Source organism: Bidens hawaiensis, unplaced genomic scaffold (assembly GCF_021521415.1).
Source record: "Bidens hawaiensis isolate Kalapana, Puna unplaced genomic scaffold, B.hawaiensis_p1.1 tig00011894_1, whole genome shotgun sequence".
NCBI classification, from domain to species: domain Eukaryota; kingdom Viridiplantae; phylum Streptophyta; class Magnoliopsida; order Asterales; family Asteraceae; genus Bidens; species Bidens hawaiensis.
The window spans coordinates 697,414-722,709 of record NW_027491950.1 but is presented as its reverse complement, the minus strand read 5'-3'; positions in this window follow the sequence as shown (position 1 = coordinate 722,709).

Genomic DNA, 25,296 nt, shown 5'->3' with positions numbered 1-25,296 from the left:
ATCTTCTATGATTTTAAGGATTGATTGGAAATACTTTGTAGCGAATACAATGGTTTTAATCATGAATTTTTATTTGGATTAATATATGGTTGTGATGTGATGTTTGTTTCTTATTTCTTTCCTGCCTATCTTTTTATTACATGTATAGGCGTGTTGCATATGAAAGAAAAATTCATGTCTAACATTTTATGCTGTGATTCTAGGAAATGGCTGGAAGAAACACTGGCCACGGACGTAGTAACATCAACTTGACTGCAGCAGAACTCCAAACTCTGCTGAATGACCACGCCGGCGGCCGCTCTAGCCGCACATGTTCAGAACCAAGCTGGGGGTCCAATTGGAACGTGTACCTTCAAGAACTACCTTGACTGCAAGCCCAGTACGTTTAAGGGTACTGAGGGAGCTATAGGTTTCCTGCGTTGGGCTGAGAAGGCCGAATCGGCGTTTGAGATGTGTAATTGTCCCACTGCCAGTAGGGTCAAATTCGCTGCTAGGAACACTTGAGGATTCTGCCCTCACTTAGTGGAATTCGAACGTACAGATTCTTGGATTGGAACTAGTTAACGCGATGAACTGGGAGGAGTTCAAAAACATGATGCGAGAGGAGTACTGTCCGAGAGAGGAGATTGCAAAGTTGGAGTCAGAATTTTGGTCATTGAAGATGGTGGGTTCAGAAATCGATGCCTACACTACCCGTTCTCACGAGTTAGCTGTGATGTGTCCGCAGATGGTAGACCCGCCGAGTAAGAGGATTGAAATGTATATTGATGGGTTAGCACTGCAAATTCAGGGCATGGTAACGTCTTCCAGACCAGCCACGATTCAACAAGCGATTCAGTTAGCTCACAAACTAACGGATCAAGCAGTGACCCAAGGTGCGCTACCACCTAGGGGTTCAACCACTAAAGCTCGTGACAACCCGAGTACTGACAACAGCAGCAACAACAACCAGAGCTATGGAAAGAGAAAGTTTGACAACACTAGATCCTCATCCTCGAACCCCCCACAGCAGCAACACTACCGAAAGCCCGAATTCACCCGGAGCTTCAACAATCAGGGTCACAATAACAATAACAACGGTGGCGGGCAGGGTTCGAGCGGATATGCTGGGAAATATCCGAAGTGCAACAGGTGCAACTATCATCATGCTGGCCCGTGTGACCGTGTCAAGTGTCAGAGATGCGGAAAGATGGGTCACCAAGCAAAGGAATGTAGAGGAGACCTTGCGGCAATGGGTGCTCCTAAACCACCCATGACAACCAAGGGATATTTTGAGTATGGACAAGAGGGACATTTTAAGAAAGACTGCCCTAAGCTGAAACAAAACGACAACAATGGAGGTAATGGAAGTGGCAGTGGTGGTGGAAACAATGGTAAAGGAAGAGCTTTTGTTATTGGGTCGGGTCAAGCCCGCAATGATCCGTACGTGGTGACTGGTAAGTTCCCTGTGAACGATTGTTTTGCTTCTGTATTGTTTGACACTGGAGCTGATAGGAGTTTTGTGTCGAAAGCCTTTAGTCAACTCATAGACCTAACTCCAACCCCGTTAGATGCTAAGTTTCCTGTTGAATTAGCCGACGGTAAGACTATAATAACGACTCATGTACTTGCGGGATGTAAGTTAAAACTGTCAGGTCATGTTTTTGATATCGACCTTATTCCTTTTACGCTTAGTAGTTTCGATGTCGTTGTCGGCATGGACTGGTTATCCGAGAACCGAGCAGAGATTATATGTCACGACAAGATAGTCCACATTACTACCCATTCCGGCGAGATCATTTCTATATGAGGCGAAAGAAGCGGCATGACCACCAGCGTCATTACCCTCATGAAGGCGCAGAAGTATCTACGAAAGGGTCATCCGGCAATATTGGCGCATATTGTTGAGAAACCCGCGGAGGAGAAGCGAATTGAAGATATACCAGTTGTGCGAGATTTTCCGGAAGTTTTCCTGGAGGATTTGCCCGGACTCCCTCCTATACGACAAGTCGAATTCCAAATCGAATTGACACCCCGGTGCAGCACCCATAGCACGAGCCCCGTATCGGCTCGCACCGGCGGAGCTTCAGGAACTGTCCACTCAGTTGCAAGATTTGTTGGATAAGGGTTTTATCCGACCTAGCTCATTGCCATGGGGAGCCCTTGTCTTATTTGTCAGAAAGAAGGACGGGACTTTCCGCATGTGCATAGACTACCGGGAGTTGAACAAGGTGACGGTCAAGAACCGTTATCCTTTACCCCAAATTGATGATCTGTTTGACCAGCTCCAAGGATCGAGTTATTACTCGAAGATCGATCTGCGATCTGGTTACCATCAACTAAGAGTGCGCAAAGAAGATATTTCAAAGACGACTTTCAGAACACGGTATGGTCACTACGAGTTTTCAGTTATGCCTTTTGGTCTAACCAACGCACCAGCCGTATTTATGGATCTCATGAATCGAGTATGCAAGGCGTACCTCGACAAGTTTGTGATTGTGTTTATTGACGATATCCTGGTTTACTCCAAGGACAAGGCTGACCATGAGGAACACTTAAGGGTAATTCTAGAATTATTGAAGAACGAACAACTGTATGCTAAACTCTCGAAATGCGAATTTTGGCTTCGCGAGGTTCACTTTTTAGGACATGTGATCAACGAAAATGGTATCCATGTCGATCCCGGTAAGGTAGAGGCCATCAAAAACTGGAAAGCACCTAAGACTCCGACTGAGGTGCGGCAATTCCTAGGACTGGCCGGCTACTACCGACGTTTCAACGAGGGATTTTCAAAGATTGCTCAACCCCTCACCGCTTTGACTCACAAAGGCACTAAGTACAATTGGGGTGACGCAGAAGAATCCGCTTTTCAACTGTTGAAAACCAAACTCTGTAGCGCCCTATTTTAGCCCTCCCCGAGGGAACAGAGAATTTTGAGGTACATTGTGACGCATCGATACAAGGTCTCGGTTGTGTGCTGATGCAACTCGAGAAGGTTATAGCATATGCCTCTCGACAACTACGGATTCAGGAGAAGAACTACACGACCCATGATTTGGAACTCGGAGTTGTGGTGTTTGCCCTTAAGATATGGAGGCATTACTTGTACGGTACCAAGTTTACCATTTACACCGACCACAAGAGTCTCCAACATATCTACAATCAGAAGGAGCTGAACATGCGACAGCGTCGTTGGGTCGAGCTGCTTAAGGATTATGATTGTGCCATCAAGTACCCACCCCTGGCAAGGCCAATGTAGTGGCCGACGCCCTCAGTAGAAAAGAAACCGATAAACCCAGGCGAGTGCGAGCACTGCAACTCACGATTCATGTCAGCATACCCGATCAGATTCTCGAGGCGCAACTCGAAGCTTTGAAAGATGATAATCTTCCATCAGAACTCATGCGGGGCATGAACAAGAAACTTGAAACCAAAACGGACGGGGTCCGATATTTTGAGAACCGGATTTGGGTTCCACGATACGGAGAGTTGAGAACTCTGGTGATGGACGAAGCACACAAGTCCCGATATTCTATCCACCCTGGCTCAGATAAAATGTATCATGACATAAAGGCACTTTACTGGTGGCCAAACATGAAAGCCGACATTGCCACCTACGTGAGCAAATGCTTGACTTGTGCCAGAGTCAAAATAGAATACCAGAAACCATCTGGCCTACTACAACAACCGGAACTTCCAATGTGGAAATGGGAACACATTTCAATGGATTTTATCACGGGATTACCTAAGACACCGACGGGATGCGATACCATCTGGGTGATCGTTGAACGGTTGACTAAGTCTGCACACTTCTTAGTGATTAAGGAATCGGACAAAATGGAAAGACTGACTCGCGTCTACATGAAAGAAGTAGTGTCTAGACACGGAGTGCCTGTCACAATCATTTCTGATCGAGATTCCCGTTTCACTTCGCACTTTTGGAAGCCACTGCAAAGCGCGCTAGGCACCCGTCTTGATATGAGCACAGCATACCATCCTCAGACGGATGGGCAAAGTGAACGAACTATTTAGACCTTAGAGGACATGTTGTGTGCATGTGTGTTGGATTTCGAAAAAAGTTGGGAACCTCACTTACCTTTGGTAGAGTTTTCGTATAATAACAGCTACCACGCAAGTATTAAAGCAGCGCCGTTTGAAGCACTGTACGGACGGAAGTGTCGATCACCTCTCTGCTGGGCAGAGGTGGGTGACAGCCAAATCACTGGTCCAGAACTGGTACTCCAAACTTTCGAAAAGATTGTTCAAATCCGAAATCGCATGGCAGCAGCACGAGATCGCCAAAAGAGTTACGCCGACAAGCGCCGAAAACCTCTCGAATTTCAAGTGAATGACCAAGTGTTACTCAAAGTCTCACCTTGGAAAGGTGTGGTTCGCTTTGGGAAGCGAAACAAACTCAACCCCCGATATGTTGGTCCTTACCGGATAACGGAACGCGTTGGTCCGGTGGCGTACCGACTGGACCTACCAACGGAACTCAGTGGCGTACACAATGTATTCCACGTATCCAATTTGAAGAAATGCCTATCTGATGAAACCCAAGTAGTCTCTTTGGACGAATTGCAAGTTGATGTACAAGCTACGCTTCATTGAAGAACAAGTTGAAGTTTTGGATTGGGAAACCAAAACACTCAAGCACAGCAAAATTCCAATCGTTAAGGTTCGTTGGAACTCGAGACGTGGACCGGAGTTCACGTGGGAACGCGAGGATCAAATGATGAAAAAGTATCCTCACTTTTTTGAATGGCTGACCAAACACCGGAAACCGCGAAACCCGACAAACCGTCAGAAATCACCGGAGGTATGAATTAAATTTCGGGACGAAATTTCTTTCTACTAGGGGATGATATGACAAACTGAAAATTTTTTTCTTACTTTTTCAGACACTAATCACGACATGATTCAAATTTTCGGGACGAAAATTCTTTAACATGGGAATGATGTGACAAAAGTCAATTTCAGGTTAACTCCGTTAACTCAACTCCATCAATTCAAACTTAAGATCATTGAATCTATAACGCACACCTCATTACATTTAAACTAGGGTTTAAATGACGCTTAACACTTACTACATGTGTAGTCTTTCGGGAATTGCACCGAAACGCAAACGAGTTGACGCAAACAATTGGTGAATAAACGAAAAACATCAAAACAATAATTATGTGATAATTATGTGTTAGACTTATGTGTTATGTGATAACATTCTTATAAACATTAACTTAATGTGCTAGAACTAGTTAATTAAGCTAGAAAAGTAACATTTGGAAGTTAAGGGACCAAAGTGTATTATATTATTATTATTAATATTAACCTAAACCCTAACCTCCTTCTCTCCCTCCCCAAAACCGACGGCAGCTACCCCCCCCCCCTTCACGATCGGCTCACACACACACACACATATTGCTTGGTTTTTGATCTTGGGTTTCACAATTGAAGCATCCTACACCCGATTCTAGTCATCTTCTACCTTCCCCTTGCTTATTTTTTGTGCTTTGGAAGGTATAATTATAAACCCTAGAATCTGGAAATTATATACATGATGTTCATATGTCTTGTTTTGATTGAAAGATGTATTGATTGTTGAATTGATAGCTAGTATTGGTGTTATTGCATGTTAATCATTTGTTTCTTGATTTTGAGTTCAAGTAAAACCCTAATCATGGATGTAATGTGTATTTGATGTGCATGGATAATGATTATGGTGTTTATAAGGTCATATGAACGGATTATGGTCCATAGATAGTTAATAGGTTGAGTTTTGTTGCAAACAGTTTCTGGACAGATTGTGTTGTTGATGTTCAATTGACTGTAACGGGGTGTAAATGTGAAAATTGGTTGAGATTATTGATACTACAGTAAACTAGGTTGAGTCTAGTTTCTAAAGAATATAAATTTGCAATTTTTGGACGTGTAAAAGTTAACCTTTATGATTTTACAAAAACGTTGTGCAAAGCTGAGTTGTTAGACCTGCTATTAGGTTGTTTTGTAAATGTTATATCTCATGAACTACGAGACCAATTGGGATGGTTACACTTCTTGAAATTGACTTGTTGAGTTAGGAACCTAACCCAAGTGGTCTTGCATTTGTTGAAGTTTTAGTTTAACGGGAATTTCAAATAACATTCTGTTGCGCATGAATTTGACTGTTATGAGTTTGCTGTAATGTTTTGATCATTGTGAGAAACATATGTGGAATAAAAATAAAATAAAATATGTTCTGGAAACCTAATACATTCATGCTTTTGTGATGATTTTTGGTAAATTAATTGAGATGCTATGATTGGTGGAATAGTACAATATTTCAAGTAGAATTTCTGTCTCGGTGAAACTAGCTGCTGAATTTTGTGAAAATGCATGAAACATGATAATTGCAAGTTAATTATTATGATTTGACCAAATTGCCCCTGTGGGGAATACTTGCTAAATAGTTGTCGCGTTTTGACCAAATTGCCCTTGCGGGGAATAATTGCTAGTTAATTGTTATGTGTGACCAAATTGCCCTTACGGGGAGTAATTGCTAGTGATGTACATTATGAATACATGACACGTAAATAATTGCTCACACATGTAACGTATCACAAATACACTTGTTAAAGTCACACACGATTCACAAACGAAACACGAAACATGTTGTATGCATAGGTATTATGTGCCGAGTCTAGAGACTCGATAATAGTTCCGACACTTAGAAAATCTCCTTGTTGTTTTAGAACGCCAGAGAGAGTTTTTCTGTGACGCGCATCTTGGTGAATTATTTTGGGAATACTTCGCAAACAGTGAGTTCACTTACCCCTTTTAAACTGTTTTCAAACGCTTTTCACTTGGGGGAGATAACATACTCCAAAAACGCATTTAAGATTTTGTTAATATAGATTATATACCACTTGTAAAGACTAAGTGGCAAACGCAATAACTAAAGTCCTTCATTCACATCGAACCGTTTAATATTGGATAATAGCGAGTCATTGTTGAGTAGTACTACTGGGTTTGACAAACCCCACCCAACGCTAAACTCGACTGGAGGTCGAGTGGGTGTAATCTTGGCTAAACACATACCATGGTCGGGATAGACCTGGTGGCAAGGCAAATGATAAACAGTCAGCTTCGGTGTCGAACACTTAGTAATACTTGTTTTATAGGCTAGCTACCTATAGATATATAATTGATTTAACACTATCTGGTAACGCAAAACGCTTAACGCAAAACGCTGAACGCAAAACGCTTAACGCAAAACGCTTAACGCAAACGCTAAACGCTTTATTTTATACAAACTTGTGAACTCACCAACCCCGTGTTGACACTTTTAGTATGTTATTCTCAAGTAGCCGAGGCGGGCGCGCGGTATAGGATCATGCATTGTTTGAAACGCTTTTGTTTATGCAACCTGATTTTAAACTGTTATTATGGGGTTTTGAGTCGTCCTGCGTGACGCAACTTTTATCTCTTGGTTTTTACGCTTCCGCACTTAATTTCATTTAAACGTTTTTATGGTTTGATTATAACTAATGATTCTGATCCTGTTAGTTCACACCCTCTGACGGTAAAACTCCGTTATTGGATTTTGAGGGTGTGACACTAGTATTGGTAGGCCTTGGAATGTTATAGAATGTGTATGTATATATATATATTTATATATATTTAGAATGGCCAATATTTGGCGAATGCTGTAGTCGTCTCGACTACTGAATGTTGCGTATGCCTACTTTGTGTTTGCATGCGCCGAATATTACGTGTTTGGGTTGTACGTTTTCTCGGCCCTGAATGTTATTATTGAATGTATATATATATATATATATATATATATATATATATATATATATTGATATATATAGGGATGCACGTATAGAGATGCTCATACGTAAGAATGACTATTTATTGAATGTGGTGACCTAACCGATGTACTTCCGGTTGCTGTTTTAAAACCGTTGGAATGATTATTAAGACTTTTGCTACTTATTTAAAACTTGAACTCACTCAGCTTAAGCTGACTTTGTGTGCATGTTAGTGTGAGTTTCAGGTTAGGAAGAGGACGCCTTATCACTTGGACGTGCACGGAGCTACTTGGACGGTGAAGGGCATACTGGAATGGAGAATTGTTTATGAACATTTTATTTCAAAAGACTTATAAAAGTTATACTTAATTTTGGTTTTGGGGTTAAATTTCCGGGTTTTGGGAACTCATTCATTTATTTACGTTTTCCGCCAAATTATACTCTGTGATGTTATTTTAATGCAAAGAATTGTTTTTTAAGTTTAATTATTTTTACGAGTGTTTTGGAATGAATACCAACTGTGGGGTTCTCAGGTTTCGGGGGCTTACAAGTTGGTATCAGATCCTTGGTTCGAGGGATCCGAGCATCCCCGAATGCTTGGACTCGAACTGTAAGAAAAGAGACCAGTATGCCCACCGCGAGTAGCTGCACGCCAAGAGGTAATTTTTAATTATTTAATCATTACTTTAAATTTAAAAGTTTCAGTATGTGATTAACTGTTTAAGTGTTAGATAGAAGGCTAACGAGGTTAGGGGCAGGGGTGGTTAGGACGGGCGGGTAAAGTAAACAACTAATTACACTTGATCAACGTCATTAGCAGTTTACCCTTACCTTACAAGTTCTAATTACCACTTGTACTTGACCGTGTTAAAATTCTGTCTTTGTAGGGATAAGTCATGGTTAATACTCGAGCTGCTAAGAGAGGTGGTCCTAGTGTTCACGGCTGTGGTCGTAAGCCACGTGCCGAAGCCGAGAGAGAGATTCCTACTCCCCAGCGGGAGGAGACCCCGATTCTTGAGGAGGGGGATAACCCCATCTTAGATCCAGCTTTGCGCGCGGCTATCGCGGATGAGGTTTACCAAGTGCTCCATAGCGTCATTCCTGAGATCGTTGCTGAGGCCGTCAGGGCCATGGAGGAGTCGCTGGTTGGTAAGGGTTCGGATAGGGGAAGGAAGAGTAAGGAGGTGCAGGTCGAAGAGGAAGAGGAAGTGTATGTGCCGAGTGGGGATGAAGATGAGATGCGGACTGTTAGTGTATCGACCCGGGGTTGCTCGTATGGTGACTTTAAGAAGTGTGACCCCCCTTCCTTCGATGGTACTAAAGACTCTTTGGCAGCGCATCAGTGGGTGAGAGAGATGGAGACCGTTCTGAGGGTTAGTAAGTGCAAGGGGGATGACATGGTCACTTATGCTACCGCCTCGTTTCGTTCCAAGGCATTATGTTGGTGGGATAATCTGGTGCAGGCTATGGGTGATCGATCGATTAGGAGGATGACATGGGATGGATTGAAGAAGTTGGTTCTCGATCAGTTCTGTCCTCCACACGAATTGAATAAAATTGAACAGGAATTCTTGACCTTGGAAGCGGGCAGTATGACACATCGGGAATACACCACAAAGTTCAATAAGATGGCTCGCTTATGTCCCGATCTGGTTACCCCTGAGGCAAAAAGGATTAAGAAGTATGTGAAGGGCCTCCCGGTTGATGTTTGTAGGGGTGTGGTGACCACCGACATGAACTCCTTTCACTCGGTGGTTACCTTGGCAGGTACATTGTATGAGAAGAGGGAGAAGTTACGGCCGAACGAGGCTAGGAAGACTTGGAACACTAATTCGTATGGTAAGCGGCCTGGGGGAAACAATTTTAGTTCGTCTGGAAAGAGGGTGAAGACTGAAACTTCTGAGTTTAGGAGGGATGCGGCTTTCGGTAATTGCAAGAAGTGCGGCAAACTACACAAGGGGGAATGTAAGAGTGGGTCAGGCACCTGTTTTCGTTGCGATAAGGTTGGGCACCCCCATTACGAGTGTCCAACTCTGACTTGTTTCCGCTGTAGGGGTTCCGGTCACTTGTCATCAAACTGTCCTACCAGTAAGGTGGGGGGGTCCGGTCAGGGGACTTCCTCATGAGGAAAGATGGAAGAGAAGCCGAAGGCCAAGGCAAAGGCCTTCAACATCTCCAAGAAGGAAGCGAAAGAGGATGCGGATGTTGTTTCAGGTACTTTTTCCTTATTTAGCTTTCATTCCACCGTTATACTTCTTGTTCCTTTGAAATCGTATGTGTTGACCGTATAGCTAAGCAGTAGTATAATATCGTCCCAGGTACTTTTCTACTTGATGAGTAATAGGCGTCAGTTTTATTTGATTCAGGCGCCAGTAGGAGTTTTGTGTCTACCGCTTTCTGTTTCTCGTTGAATAAATCACCCGAGCGCGTAGTCGATGTGTTTGAGGTTGATGTTGCCATAGGAAAATCCATGTTCGTGTCTAGGGCTATTCAGGGTTGTTCCATCGAGTTGTCTGGTTATAAATTTCCGGTGCGATTGTATTTGATGCCGCTTGGTTGTTTCGATGTGGTGCTCGGGATGGATTGACTCGCGAATATTGATGCTCAGATCATTTGTGGTCAGAAACTCTTTCGTCTAAGGGCCCCGGATGGGACTCGAATTACGGTCTTCGGTGATCGGAATGTTGCGACGCCACATATTATATCCATGCTTAAGGCGGGAAAGTTGATGCAGCGGGGGTGCGGGGCGTATCTGGCATATGCTATGAATGTGAATACCATGGTGGCTACCATCGGTGATGTTCCTATTGTTCGGGATTTCCCGGATGTATTTCCAGATGATTTATCAGATGTGCCGACGGATCGCGAGGTCGAGTTCCAGATAGACCTTGTACCGGGCGCCAAACCCGTTGCCCGAGCTCCCTACCGCCTAGCGCCGAATGAAATGAAGGAACTTATGGCTTAGTTGGAAGACATGCTCGATAAGGGCTTTATTCGACCGAGCATCTCGCCTTGGGGTGCCCCGATCTTGTTCGTTAAGAAGAAGGACGGTAGCATGCGAATGTGCATTGACTACCGTGAGTTGAATAAGCTCACTATTAAAAATCGGTACCCGCTCCAGAGGATCGACGACTTATTTGATCAGCTCCAAGGGGCTAGTTAGTTCTCGAAGATCGACCTTAGGTCTGGGTATCATCAGCTGAAGATTCGGGAGGAAGATATTCCTAAGACTGCCTTCTGCACTCGTTATGGACATTATGAATTCCTAGTGATGTCTTTTGGTTTGACCAACGCACCGGCTGCGTTCATGGATCTTAAGAACCGGGTGTGTAGATCGATGCTTGATCGTTCGGTTACTGTGTTCATCAACGACATTCTTGTGTACTCTAAAAGTGAATCCGATCATGCCGGTCATCTCATGGAAGTGTTGGAGGCTCTGCGGAAGAACAAACTATATGCGAAATTTTCTAAGTGCTCCTTCTGGTTGCGTGAGGTACATTTCTTGGGTCATGTTATTAACCCGAGTGGTATTCTGGTTGACCCTGCAAAGGTGGAAGCCGTGAATGAATGGGAGTCTCCTAAGTCTCCATCTGAAATCCGTAGTTTTCTGGGTTTGGCGGGGTATTACCGCCGCTTTATTCCCGATTTTTCGAAAATTGCTTCTTCACTGACCAAGTTAACTAAGAAGATTGTTAAGTTCATTTGGGGTACGGAACAGGAGGAGGCTTTTCTAGAGTTGAAGAACAGATTGACGCATGCCCTGATTTTAGCTTTACCTGATGGCACCGATGATTTAGTGGTGTATTCTAATGCCTCTTATCAGGGGCTTGGGTGTGTTTTGATGCAGCGAGGTCGAGTCACCGCTTATGCCTCACGGCAGTTGAAGCCTCACGAGGCGAATTATCCTACTCACGATATGGAGCTTGCAGCCGTTGTGTTTGCGCTTAAGTTGTGGCGGCATTATTTGTACGGTGTTCCCTGCGTTATCTATACCGATAATAAGAGTTTAAAATACTTCTTTGAACAAAAGGAACTGAATATGAGCCAGCGTCGATGGTTGGAGTTGATTAAGGATTATGATTTGGATATTATGTACCACCCAGGTAATGCTAACGTGGTGGCTGACGCGTTGAGCCAGAAGGAGAGACCGAAGCCGATCCATGTAAAATCTTACCAGCTCATCCTTAAACCCGATATTTTGAAGCAAATAGCCAGCGTTCAAAATGAGGCTTTGCAGGTGGAATGGATTATGTCAGAACGTGTTTGGGGTCAGGAGAAATTGTTGGAAAACGTCGGTGACGGGGTGAAGTATAAGGATGGTCGTTATGGGTACCGAAGTATGGGGGATTCAGGGATAAAATTTGGATGAGGCACACAAGTCGCACTATTCTATTCACCCGGGCGCGACCAAGATGTACCAAAACTTGAAGAAAAATTATTGGTGGCCTGCGATGAAATTTGAGGTGGCTCAATACGTGAGTAAATTTTTGACGTGTCTGCAAGTTAAGGCCGTGCATCAGAAGCCGTTTGGGAAACTTCAGCCTTTGGAAATACCTGAGTGGAAATGGGAGCATCTTACTATGGATTTTGTGACTAAACTGTCTCGTACTCCTAGGGGTAATTACGACACCATTTAGGTAATCGTGGATAGACTGACAAAGAGCGCTCACTTCTTGCCGATTTGAGAGACTTTTAATTCTGAGCGGCTGGCCGATGTGTTTATTCGTGAGATCGTCTCTAGGCACGGGGTTCCGGTATCTATTGTTTCGGATAGGGATACGCGTTTCTCCTCCAGGTTTTGGAAAAGGTTTCACGAGGAGATGGGCACCAAACTCCTCATCAGTACTGCGTATCACCCGCAGACGGATGGTCAGTCCGAGAGGACCATTCAGACTCTTGAGGATATGTTGCGGGCTTGTGTTATCGATTTTGGTGGTGGTTGGGACCGTTACTTACCACTGGTAGAGTTCTAGTATTATAACACTTATCACGCCACGATTGGGATGCCACCGTTTGAGATGATGTATGGTAGGAGGTGTAGGACTCCAGTCTGTTGGGGTTCCATTGGTCAGAAGCAGTTGGGTAGTTTGGAAATGGTCGAGGCTACGACTGAGAAACTCGACAAGATTAAAGCATGTATGAAGGCCACGCAGGATCGTCAGAAGTCTTATGCAGATAAAAGACGAAGGCCTATTGTGTTTGAGGCTGGGGATCGGGTTATGTTAAAAGTTTCTCCCTGGAAGCGCATTATTCATTTTCGTAAGAGGGGGCAGCTCAGTCCGAGGTTTATTGGCCCGTTCCGTATATTGGCCCGAGTAGGTGAGGTAGCATATAGGCTGGAATTGCCCGAGGAGCTCGCGGGGATTCATCCTACTTTTCACGTGTCCCATCTGAAGAAATGCTTAACGGATGAAGAGGCTCATATGCCTCTCGATGATATTGAACTCGATAGTAAGCTGAACTACGTTGAACAACCGATTGCTATTCTTGACCGCCAGGAGAGGCGTTTGAGGAATAAGGTGGTTAGACAGGTGAAGGTGCATTGGAAACACCGTAGGGTTTCCGAGGCCACTTGGGAGACCGAAGACGAGATGATGAAGCCTTTACGTCATCCCAGTACGTCTAATCGCCTAACATTTCTTCCAAGTTGCATTATTATTAAATTCTGGGGGCTAGAATGAAAATGTTTTATAATATAACATTAAACATAAAAACCCTAAACCTATATGCAGCTGGTCCGATCGGCCAAAGGCAGCAGCCCCCTTCCTTCCTTGCTTCGACTTTTTGATCGATTCCAAGCTCCTAGAAGTAGTTCAAGGTATGTACTACAATCCCCAACACTCTTTTTGTTCACCTCTAATCGTTTTGATGCTTAATTTTGCCGATACTTCTCGTTGGACAGATTTTCGGCCAAGGTGTAATTGAACCACTTCCCGTGGATAAAAATTAGAGTTTCTAGTGTAGAAAGATCCCCAGGTATGGCATTTACTTCATATTAAAATTTCGTATCCATTGGAGGTGTTTAGGTCGGTCAATCGATTTTAGTTCGAAAACTAGGGTTTATCGGGTGTAAAATTGCAAATTGTTGAGTTTGATGCGTTAAACGGTTGAATGACCAACCGAATCAGTTGTACGGCCCTAGGGGAGTTTAAGTGCTGTGGGAAAAAAAAATTTTGATGCTCGGGGTTGTTTTGGTTGGTGCTTGGTCAATCGAGTCGGCGGTGCGCGAATTTTCGTTTAAATGTTAAATTGAGAGTTGTAAAAAGGAACCGTCAACCCTATCAACTCGGGTGACTTAATTATGATGAATGAAAGGATTAAAATGGGAATTTGGCCCATTTGGGGCTGATTCGTTTAACAATTTGTTTTATGGTTCATTACGCGCGTATTCGACTCGATTTGATTGCCGACGGGCGAGTGGTGCATCATGGTTACCCCTGACCTTAATTGTAGGGTGGATTTGGTTAATTGAAAATTGTTAGGCCTTGGGCCAAGTTGTTGGGCTTGAATGGCCCATTAGACAAGAGTGTTCTTACGGTCTAGCTTAGTAACACGTTGTGTATACTTTACAGGCCCTTGCTTGTGATTGTGCACTTAGGGATTTCCTAGCTCGTTGCAGGTGTTCGATTGATTTCAGGTGAGTTCTTGATGCCCCGTTTAACTCTTTTTAAGTTTTGGGCTAGCATGCACACCTAAGTGTTTTCTCACTTGATGAAATGTTTTAAATGGTTTTACATAGGCTTGCTAGTATTGGTAGGCCTTGTAATGTTATAGAATGTGTATGTATATATATATTTATATATATTTAGAATGGCCAATATTTGGCGAATGTTGTAGTCGTCTCGACTACTGAATGTTGCGTATGCCTACTTTGTGTTTGCATGCGCCGAATGTTACGTGTTTGGGTTGTACGTTTTCTCGGCCCTGAATGTTATTATTGAATGTTATATATATATATATATAGGAATGCACGTATAGAGATGCTCATACGTAAGAATGACTATTTATTGAATGTGGTGACCTAACCGATGTACTTCCGGTTACTGTTTTAAAATCGTTGGAATGATTATTAAGACTTTTGCTACTTATTTAAAACTTGAACTCACTCAGCTTAAGCTGAATTTGTGTGCATGTTAGTGTGAGTTTCATGTTAGGAAGAGGACGCCTTATCACTTGGACGTGCACGGAGCTACTTGGACGGTGAAGGGCATACTGGAATGAAGAATTGTTTATGAACATTTTATTTCAAAAGACTTATAAAAGTTATACTTAATTTTGGTTTTGGAGTTAAATTCCCGGGTTTTGGGAACTCATTCATTTATTTACGTTTTCCGCCGAATTATACTCTGTGATGTTATTTTAATGCAAAGAATTGTTTTTAAAGTTTAATTATTTTTACGAGTGTTTTGGAATGAATACCAACTGTGGGGTTCCCGGGTTTTGGGGCCTTACATGTAGGCCGTGGATTAAACTTAATCAAGGGTTATAAATTACTTCTCGCACTTCTCGCTATAAAATCACTTCTTGCATGATCCATCCCATATATATGTGTGTGTGTGTGTGTGTGTGTGTGTGTATTTGACAGATGTTGTTATGTTCACTAAAATGAATTATTAATTTTGTGATTATTAAAATGCATTTTATATGTGAGTTAATGACAAACATAATATTTATTTAGAATAATTTGATACAAGTACAAAATTTACAAATTGTTCAAATATATAAGCATATATATATATATATAATTGACACCTTCAGATAAAAAAATTATGTTTAAGTTTTAGAGAACACAGTTTCCTGTTGTAGTTTGGTTTTTCAATGATCATCAACAAAAGTCTAGGCCAGTCTCTAGCAAGAGTTGGCATACTTAAAAGACCCGTTTTACACACAGTCAACTTTATGTAGATTTATCAAGAGTGAAGAGTATAGACGATCAAAAAATAATACTTATTTTAGATAAGCAAGGGAAAGTTGCAGACAAAGCAAAAAATATTATTTTTAAGTAAAAATTTGTAGCTTTTGAAGTTTATGTTTCAAAGTTTAAAATTTTGTTTGTAAACATTCTATTATGTAATGTTATTTTTTGTAAGTCCATGTCTTTCAATATTATGTTTTCGTTTGAATATGACTTACAATTATAAATTATATTGCTGTCTCAAAATACATATTAAAAAAATGTTGTTGTTTGAAATTATATATACGTTTACTTGGACGGTTTTTTATATTTCTGCCCGTGTAATACACGAGTCAATAACCTAGTTAATTATATTTGTACAAATAATATGCTTATTTAGGTTCATGAGCCTAGTAAAAATAAACAGGCGTAAGTTTAGGCTTAAGCTTGATTTGATTTATGCTTTTAGCCGTCGATTCCTGATTAAAGTCATAAGTGACTTGACTCGTTTTCACGCGTAATTATGTTATATCATATCATATTATATCATCTTACATTATATAACATCGTATCTTTTTACATAACATTACATCATACAATCATATATATCTTATTATATTGTATTAAATCATACCTATGATATTAATTATATCACATGATTCTTCAGTGGTTTTAAATAAATAATCACATTTATTCCAGGTTTTATAAATTTGAATTTATTGCAACCATAAACTATTACAGTTTTATATTTGTACTATAGTTGTATTTTTCTTTTCTTTTTTATCTAGTATTTTGTTGTTAATCTTTTAATTCTAATTTTGTAGCTATGTTTATAATTATTAATTTTAAATAATATCTAAATTGGATTAAAACTGGTTCAAAGTCAAATTCGAACGACAACTAATGAAATGAGTTCTAAATACAATTAAAATCCAATGCGAGTAGCTCGATATGTTGAAAGAGAACGAATCAAAGTAAAAAAAACTAAATGCATTGCGCAACACTAAATTTGGATATAGACTAAAATATAACAAATTAACAAGTAATGCATGTGGTATGATACTACAATCACTAACATACACAATATGCTAGGATTGGATATGCTCTGAATGAATCAATACATATCTTTAAGAGTTTCATCAGTAGCACTTAGGCAATACATAATACGCAATTTTTTATTCATATGAATGTTGTTTTCAAATATGTTGTCTATTGACAATACTTTGTTGTCGAAAATCCTGTTATTTCTATCTTTCTACAATAGCTTTATCACTTTCAACAACTTCTTGTGTTTATATACACATTTCCCTAGGTTTAAATGTGGAACCTCCCCTCTAGGAGACATGTGTCTCTTTTAAGTGGACTAGCCGACAAAATTTCATACATGAGCATAATGTACACGCTATATTTTAATATTTTTTAATAACGCTACTAGATGATATATCTATATTCATTAAAGAAAATATATATACTATTAAACTTCACTTATTTACGATATTGCCACCGCATCATTTATTAATAACTATCAGTAGTTGATGTTTGTATCAAGAAAAACAAGCACGCATGTTGTTCTAACTTGTTCACAAATTCACGGTTATTCGCTTTGAACTCGCCCCTATATATATTAGATTTAATTGAAAATGTGGTCCCTGTGATGGAACCCCAAAGGCAGGTTTCAATCCCGTTGTGCCATTTTTACATATACGGGCCCTACAATCGATCCTGCCGTTAACTGAAAGTGAGCATTTTTACATACATTCTTTGTATGTATGTATGTATGTATGTATGTATCATTAGTATGTAGAATTAGATGCATTTGTTGACTGTATAGAACAATGACAAACTAATTAGATAAGGAATCAAGTGCTTACAATGTGTGTATGCTTATGTATGCAGGGGCATAACAGTCTTTTTATATATGTATGTATGCATCTATGTATATATGTATGTGTGGTTGCGTGTGTATGTATAACTATATGCATCTGTGTATGCAAATATATAGGAGGAATTGGCTTATCTTATGTATGTGTGGTTGTGTGTGTATGTATAACTATATGCGCCTGTGTATACAAATATATAGGAGGAATTTTTATCTGTGCATATATATGTGTGTGTGTATCTCGTGTATATTTATTCATGTATGTATCTATGTATTGTATGCATTTGAATGTGTAACAACTCGAGTTTTCCAACGAACGAATTTATATCTTTTAACCTGACCCGTTGTAAATTCGGGAAATTTATCATTAAAAAGGTATCATGTTTATCGAGGAATTTCTATATAAATTATATTTATTTATTATATTTATTTAATATATAAATAACTTTGAAAAATGTACATTTTTAGCCCAAAAGTAAACTTTAATCCTTCACTGTTTCCACCACTAATCTCCAAGGACTCAAATGCAATTTTAACATATTCTTTTGATAACCCGTTTGCTCAGATCCGTAACCCATACTCGTTTACCCAAACCGTACCCGTTTAGGTTACTTTAGCCTAAATTAATGATCTAAACTTAGAATTGAATTATGTTTATGATTATTATTCCCATAATCGGACTAACTGGTATCAACAATTAGGAAACAAGATCAAAACAAACGTGTAATTGATATAATTATGAACCGACTAACCTAAAAATTGATTATATAAGCTAGAAGTGATAATAACTTAATTAAACGCGTCTGCACCTTCTTTATGATCCGACGATCAAAAGCCCTAACCCTAATTGCGTTAATCTTGGCCGTAACCCCCTGTTTGGATCTCGTTCTCACCGCGGCGATGGAGTGATCATTCTCTGTGGTTTCCTCGTTGATTCAGGTAATTAAAACATCCATAAGGATCGCATATCAGCCATAAACATAAACCCCATATCAATTTAAACAAAGGATTAACGGATTAAGCGATTATATAATCTAGGGTTCATGAACAATTTGGGTTTTTATTGTTTTTGTATATAATAAACCATTTACAAACATATATCATCTGACACACCAGCACGCATGGCTGGTGTGTGTGTGTTCAAACTCTGTGTGCCGGCTTCCCACCTGAGTTCGAGTCCGGCCGGCTCATTGTTTTGGTATTTATTTTATTTGATTAAATTAATGTATTTTAATGATATAAAATATATTATAACTAATATTAATTATTAAATAAACAGTATTTTACTTAACCGATATCATAAATTAAACGATTCATGTCGACTAGTTTCGTTCTAAGTTTTCGTGTGTGTGTGTGTGTATAGGATCAAGATCATATAAGAACTTTTTGGGAATTGAGAACTATGAGAACCATTTTGGATCACAAAAAATTCCAAAAATAAAAAAAATCATAAAACAAAAAAAAACACAAAAATAAAAAAAGTAAAAAAACCAAAGTTCTTATTTATCATCCCGGTTTCTCAAAAAAAATGTAAAAAAAATTCTCGGTTTAGCTAAATTATACATATACATATATGTATAATATTTACATATATGTACACACATGTTTTTTTCCTATACACATATGTATAATTTAAGGTAAATGATAATGTACATATGTGTAGATTACATAACTAGAGATTAAATGAAAGTATACATATGTGTATAGGTATAATACGAATTAAAAAGAAAAAAAAATCGGTTTTTTTATTATACATATATGTATAATATGTACACACATGTTTTTTCCTATACAAATATGTATAATTTTAAGGTAAATGATAATGTACATATGTGTATATTACGTAACTAGAGATTAAATGAAGTGTATAGGTATAATACGAATTAAAAAGAAAAAAAAAATTTGGTTTTCTTTTTTTTAATGAAACCAGAATGAAATATAAGAATTTTGGTTTTTTTACTTTTTTAAAATTTTCAGTTTTGTTTGTTTTATAATTTTTTTAATATTTTTATAGAGGGTTTTTTTAGTGGTCAAAAATGGTTCTCAACGTTTTCAATTTGTCAATGGTTCTCTTAGGATCCTTACCCTATATATAAAAAAACCCTCTATAAAAATATTAAAAAAATTATAAAACAAACAAAACTGAAAATTTTTGTTTATATATATATATGTGTGTGTGTGTGTGTGTGTGTGTGTGTAAATGTATTATTTTTAAAACTAAACTGTGATAAATATATTAATGTATTTAAAAGTGCTATTTATATTTCTACTATCGAATTTTGTTAAAAGATTCTAAAATATAAATTTTATGTTAATTATATATTTAAACGTTTATCATTATAATTAATTGTAAATTCGATTTTACAATGATTTTTATCATTAAATAATAACAATAATCCGTAGAGATCAATCGTTCAATCCATAACGTACCAAACATAATTGTAACTCAAATCATATCAAATCCCAAATTCATTTTATGTATTATATCATCTATAATTCACTCATCATATCATTTAATTATGATTCTTGTCGGTAATTCTCGAAGATCGTGATTGTCGTTTCTTGTCGTAATCATTTTTGTTTGGCTTAATCGACCAGGTGAGTTTGATCATTCCCCTTTTTATACACTCTTTTCCAAATGTTTTGGGGACATATGCGTACTTACTCATATTTTCTATTCTAAATATATACTCAAAATCGCAAACATAATTATTGTGTGAATATCAGTTGAATAATATTTGCTAATTGCTACATGCTTAATTGTTTATTTAATAACGTTTCGGAGAGGTCCAACATATCCCCTTGTATAGGGTTCTCATTTGTATGATCATACGACCGTCTTAGTAACCGAAGCCGATTCGCTTGGCAAAGGTAAACCGACAATTTAGTCATTGTAATCAATGCCCGGTTCGCCTGGCAACGATTCATTGGCACACAAATATACTTGATTTTAATTTGTTAAGGTTTGATTAATTATTACCACATAGATTGGTTTGCGCATTTATCATTATTATTTATCAATTATCTATATATATATTATTAGTTGTTGATTCAAAATTGGTGATCATCTCACTCAACATGTGTTGTTGATCAAACTCTATTTTCTACGCATATACAAGACGATTGAAGATTGAAGTATCGACACTTAGAAAGACCTTAGGGTTATATTAAAGACAAACTTAAATTTAATTGATTGTATTTATTTATTTGAGTTGTATTGTTGTATTTGGATATTGTGTATTATTTGAATTAAATAATTAATTAGATATTGTCACATTTTATATATGATAGTATCTTTGAGCTGTGAGCAATCGGATCACGCCCCGGCATTTCCACCTTAGGTTGGGGTGTGACAAATTGGTATTAGAGCCGAAGGTTATAAGATAGGTCGTTAGAAATGGTCCTAGACATATGTTAGGAACCCTATACGTGCTTATCTAAGCTGCCTTATGTGCTAATTAATAAATTGTTTACAATTTGCTTAGATTAGTTATTTAAATTGTATTTATCTTGTTTATTTGTTACACACACACACGAATTCTGAGGTTGTGCCTCAACTTTCAAGATATTTTTAAATCCTCTTAATTTTAGTAGATTACCTTTTATTGTGGGAAATTTCTTAAGAATTCCCGTATTTGTTTTGTTTATTCTCCTTGAAGCGTGGGAGTATGACAAATCTCATACAACCACATAACTTCAAGTGGTACCCGTAATCGGCTAAACGGTTACGTGGTAAACATAACCGGCGAAACGGTTATACTTCCAAATTGTGTTTTCAATTATTTTAAATTCTTAGTTGGGTGAAAAAATCCATGGAATTCCATGGGCACTCCAAATATTCATTTCTTAAATCATTTTCGATTTGATTTTTTTTTTGGTTGGAACGTATCGGCCGGGGTGATTCCCGAGATACACCAACTACTTATATTTTATTCGTTGATTCGATATTTAGTTGAGTCGGTTAAATGCCATGTAACGCTCATGGTCCGAACAACTCCATTGATTCGATAATTCGTTAATTAGTTGGGTCAGTTAAATGTCATGTACACGCTCATGGGCTTACCAACACAATTGTTTATTACTCGATATTTGAATTGGGCCAACAAAATGCCATGGAATGCTCATGGGAGGCCAATTCACAAACTTTATGTTGTTTATTTAGTTGGGCCATTCAAATTGCCATGAAAAGCTCATGGGAGGTCAACTCGTTTGATATGCTTGGTTATCTTATTTTTGGAAAAAAATTTATAAAACATTATTTACTTAAATGTTTCCAACTCATATATATATTATTTTAATTCTTGACTCGTCCTCGAGTCTTCACTAGTACTAATGCATGTACATCCACATACGCATCCCTGCTATTTCATATCAACTTATTCTTACAACTCACCTGTCATCTTACACATTTTCATCATTGGTCCTTGTAGAATGTCTTCCTTAGGAAATCATAGTCGTAATCAACATCGTCCGTCGGCTGCCCGTGATCACCGTTTGACTGCTAGGATCACTAAAAAAATTGCTGCTGCCATGCTTGGGATTGCTACAAGTATGCCATGGGAGGAATTCAAGGAAGCTATTCCTCTTGCTGCCTCACGTCCCGATGATCCTGTTGAAGATGGAACCCTACCTCTGAAAACTCCAAAACCAAATTTCTCAACTGATGCTAAGGCTGAACCCAAACCCACCTTGCGCAATGACAACTCTTCTCATCACAAACGTAAGTTCAACTATGCTAACCAAGCCAAACCTTCACCCTCCCCCCAAAATGCTCCTAACAAGAAAACCTATACCGGGCTTTTCCCGTTATGCTCTACTTGTAACTATCATCATCCGACTCAATCCTTGTGTCGTCTATGCACCCAATGCAACCCGTTATGGCCACCTTGCAAATACTTGTCGTGCACCATCTACTCCTAAACCCCCTACTACACGTTCTTGCTATAATTGTGGAGATCTTAGTCATCTTCGCAATGCGTGCCCTCGACTTATCCATGCACATCAAGTCAAGTTATGCCTGCCCCTTGCTATATCCCTATTGCTTCGCAAGTCCCGACCCATCAACCATATCCATTGCGAACTCCTATCACCAATATGATGCACCCTTATCCAACTCCATACCCGCAAGTCCAAGTTTACCAAGCCTACACCACCTAAACCTCACTAGTGTCGTCTTTCCAAGTTCAACCTACTCTATATCCACATGCATCGACTGCTCAAGTTATTATGGATTCAAATACCTCAAGTGCTCCAAGTCAAGTGAATCACATCTACCGTAACTGAAGATGCTAGAAGACTCTAAAGATTTTTATTGTTTTCTATCTTAAGTTATCTTATCTTTTCATTATTGCATTGTATCGACTCCTTGGTTATTCGCGACATTTGATGATTTCAATTTGAACTATTTAAGTATTTCATTACATGAATAAAGTTTCATTTATCAAAATTAAACTATTAGGATCTTGTATCTCCATCTCATTACCTTATTCTCGATTATCTTAATAACACCTAAATCACCAAATCTATTTTCTTCAATTTACAAAATTATACTTTTAAACGCAAAAGAGGTTTCGAAATCATACGATTTTATTAATTTAACTAAATATTTATTAATTATGATTTGAAATTATATGTAGAATTATCAAAACAGTTGTTTTCTCTTAAAAATGTTATGTTTTACAAACCACATGACGGAACGAATTATGCGGATCATCCGGTGATAAGGGTAATTATGGTCGCGAACATAATTATCCGAGTCCTCGAATGGAAATCATAATACGTAAAATTATGTGACATGATCTAGAACCTAAGGTAGCTTGGGTAACGGTACAAATGATGAGATGATAAGGACATGGTGGATACGCCGCTGGTACATCCTATATATAAGTGCCCTTATCGTATTGTTATTTGAAACGTTGCTTTGGTTATTAGAAATTCTATGTTATGATATTTTTATTTAAAGTTAATTATTTTCAAAAACGATTATGCTATGGTTTTCCTTAATTTCGGAACTAAATTCCCTAAAGTAGGGGAGACTGTACAACTCGGGTTTTCCAACGAACGAATTTATATCTTTTAACCCGACCCGTTGTAAATTCGGGAAATTTATCATTAAAAAGGTATCACGTTTATCAAGAAATTTCTATATAAATTATATTTATTTATTATATTTATTTAATATATAAATAACTTTGAAAAATGTACGTTTTTAGCCCAAAAGTAAACTTTAATCCTTCACTGTTTCCACCACTAATCTCCAGGGACTCAAATGCAATTTTAACATATTCTTTTGATAACCCATTTGCTCATATCCGTAACCCATACCCGTTTACCCAAACCGTACCCGCTTAGGTTACTTGAGCCTAAATTAACGATCTAAACTTAGAATTGAATTATGTTTATGATTATTATTGCCATAATCAGCCTAACTGGTATCAACAATTAGGAAACAAGATCAAAACAAACGCGTAATTGATTTAATTATGAACCGACTAACCTAAAAATTGATTATATAAGCTAGAAGTGATAATAACTTAATTAAACGCGTCTGCACCTTCTTTATGATCCGGCGATCAAAAGCCCTACCCCTAATTGCGTTAATCTTGGTCGTAACCCCCTGTTTGGATCCCGTTCTCACCGCGGCGATGGAGTGATCGTTCTCTGTGGTTTCCTCGTTAATTCAGGTAATTAAAACATCCATAAGGATCGCATATCAGCCGTAAACATAAACCCCATATCAATTTAAACAAACGATTAACGGATTAAGCGATTGTATAATCTAGGGTTCATGAACAATTTGGGTTTTTATTGTTTCTGTATATAATAAACCATTTACAAACATATACCAACTGACACACCAGCACGCATGGCTGGTGTGTGTGTGTGTTCAAACTCTGTGTGCCGGCTTCCCACCTGAGTTCGAGTCTCGGCCGGCTCATTGTTTTGGTATTTATTTTATTTGATTATTTTAATGATATAAAATATATTATAATTAATATTAATTATTAAATAAACAATATTTTACTTAGCCGATATCATAAAGTAAACGATTCGTGTCGACTAGTTCGTTCTATGTTTCCATATATATATATATATATATATATATATATATATATATATATATATATATATATATATATATTATTGGTAATAAATTATTATTATTTTATTAAAAACCGACACTAATATTTGGGACTTATCGTTGTTTAAATGTTTTTATCAATTTTCTTATGTTTATTATGAACATATAAAAAAGTATATGTATATATATATGTATAAATTTATTATTTTTAAAACTAAACTGTGATAAATATATTAATGTATTTAAAAGTGCTATTTATATTTCTACTATCGAATTTTGTTAAAAGATTCTAAAATATAAATTTTATGTTAATTATATATTTAAACGTTTATCATTATAATTAGTTGTAAATTCGATTTTACAATGATTTATCATTAAATAATAACAATAACTCCGTAGAGATCAATCGTTCAATCCATAACGTACCAAACATAATTGTAACTCAAATCATATCAAATCCCAAATTCATTTTATGTATTATATCATCTATATTCACTCATCATATCATTTAATTAGGATTCTTGTCGGTAATTCTCGAAGATCGTGATTGTCGTTTCTTGTCGTACTCATTTTTGTTTGGCTTAATCGACCAGATGAGTATGATCATTCCCCTTTTTATACACTGTTTTCCAAATGTTTTGGGGACATATGCGTACTTACTCATATTTTCTAT